The sequence below is a fragment of the Bidens hawaiensis genome, unplaced genomic scaffold, assembly GCF_021521415.1.
Source record: "Bidens hawaiensis isolate Kalapana, Puna unplaced genomic scaffold, B.hawaiensis_p1.1 tig00020931_1, whole genome shotgun sequence".
Taxonomy (NCBI): Eukaryota; Viridiplantae; Streptophyta; class Magnoliopsida; order Asterales; family Asteraceae; genus Bidens; species Bidens hawaiensis.
This window is the reverse complement of record NW_027493235.1, coordinates 260,902-263,040: the sequence shown is the minus strand read 5'-3', so window position 1 is coordinate 263,040 and position 2,139 is coordinate 260,902. Positions and strand designations below refer to the sequence as shown.

Genomic DNA, 2,139 nt, shown 5'->3' with positions numbered 1-2,139 from the left:
CTACATGCAGACTGTGTAATTGAGCTCCCTTCCATGTTCTTGGGATGGGAGTGTCATCGAGCCTTTCGAGCCGATATGCACTTGGTTCGGAATCTCGTTGTTTACGCAGTATGTAGTCTCCAACATTGAAGCTGCAGTTTCGTGTTTTTCCCAACTGGGATTCAACACGCATTAGCCTGCTCAGCGTTCATTACGCCACGAGGTGCGTGAGCGTCCCATCTCTGACATGCTTCGACGACGTCTCTCCAACTGGGCATCGGGGAATCCCAGTGATAGATTGTTTACTGCACTTGCCCCTGCTTGGGTAACCGGGGTAGTGTTCGTAAAATTTGTGTAACCGGCTTGTCCCGGATTGTTTACTGCACTTGCCCCGGCTTGGGTAACGGGGTAGTGTTCGTAAAAATTGTATACTCGCCGGTGTTCCCCCCAGTAGCTGGGGTTGTGGTTACCGGGGTTTCTTGGTCACTCACTGGCCTTGGGACCGGAGTAACTTTAACCATCTTTCTAGAAGTTTGAAAAAACTTAAAAAGGATTAGTTCTAGCTTTTATGCACGGATGACGCCAATGAAGAAACACTAATTGACCCCGGGCAGATTACGGATAATCTGGGGGTTAAATAGATGTTTCCCACGAGGGGTTAGATCCGGCAAAGATGGTTCTTCAGATGACCTGCAAAACAGACACCGTGAGCTCGTCACTAAGAAGGGGGGGGGGGTACCTCCTTGTGACCACCCTCCGGCGTGAGAATCAGACTAGATTGCTCTTGAATATAAGTGTATATTAAGAGAAATGACTAGAGCAGATATGATGGTATGAGATGAGATGATAATACCGTTCCAAGGTGTTGGAGTATTTATAGCCGAAGGTAGGTTTCCAAGAAGGTACAGCCGGTTGAATAGTATTCCTGTTCTGCCAACTGTGGGCTACGCACATGCCATGCTGGTGGTTGGTGGGTAGGCAGCGGCTGATAGTGACCAGGCCGGCTGTGTACTATTCCGGTTCCACCAACTGCAGGCTATGCACGTCCTCCGACATGTTGGTGAGTAGGCAGCGGCTGATAGTGACATACAGTACAAGAGCGTGCTGCTCGTCATACTGTTGTCAGTGAGCTGTCGTATCTTTGGTCAGATCTTTTGTCCATACCTCGTCAGGTACAGTACAAAAGATCCTCCAGTATCGTACGGACTGGCTCATTTGGGCGGGAGTTTTCCCGGCTTTGTGCGGGAGTGTTCCCGGCTTTGTGCGGGAGTGTTCCCGGCTTGCTCATTCCTTCTTCAGGTGACATTACTGAATTATTTAAGAGTTAAGTGCTTTGTGCGTGTAGCCTTGCTGCGCGGGTAGCCTTCCCTGATGGCTAGTATCCGTTGCTGCGGGAACAGGCGGAGTACGTCGACCATTGGGAGGCTTTTCCTGCGGGAACAGCTTGCGTACTGCGCGTAAGGACGTCACGTCTCTGAGCATGGTGGGTCCTGCGGATCCTGTTGGTTTCTGCGCAGACGTCTCTCTTCAAGTTGAGTCTTTGCGAGTTTAGCCTTTGCGCAGACGTCCCTGTTGCAGGTGAGTCTTGCGGGTTCAACTGCGCAGACGTCTCTCTTTGAGGTGAGTCTTGCGGGTCCAACTGGGCTCTGCTGGGACCTACCTCTTCACAAATAAATCTCTTTCTAAACATTATGCATATGTGAAGACTTACACCAGCCCACCATAATCAGTATAATAGGCGTTAAAAGCCATTAACTTGGCTTTCATAGCTCAATTGGTTAGAGCACCCGTTTAGTAAGCGGGAGGTCTTGAGTTCGACTCTCAATGAAAGCATTTTTATATGAAGGTCGGTTTTTTCATAGTTGCTGTTAATACTTAATAGGCTTGTATATAATGGGCCATTGCTATGTTGGCCCATGATGAACCAATCCTCCAATTCTTTTGTTTTATTTTATTTTTAAATGAAAATTTAATTAATAAAAATGAAATAAACTTATGAAATAAATTTGTTTTTTATTTTTTGATTATTTATTTGGTAATTATATTTTATAATATTTTTATATGGTTTTCTTTTATATTTGATTTACAGTTCAAGAACTTAGTATTATCTGATACTGACCGAATTTGCGTCGACTCGTAGCCGTATCGAGCGGGTCCAAT

At 46.2% G+C, this 2,139-nt stretch overlaps 1 non-coding gene across 1 annotated transcript; it reads left to right on the top strand.

Annotated features, from left to right (window-relative positions):
• Window positions 1–1,738: 1,738 nt before the first annotated feature.
• Window positions 1,739–1,812, top strand: TRNAT-AGU (transfer RNA threonine (anticodon AGU)). Its single transcript has one exon. It is a non-coding gene; the product is annotated as a tRNA-Thr (tRNA).
• Window positions 1,813–2,139: the final 327 nt, after the last annotated feature.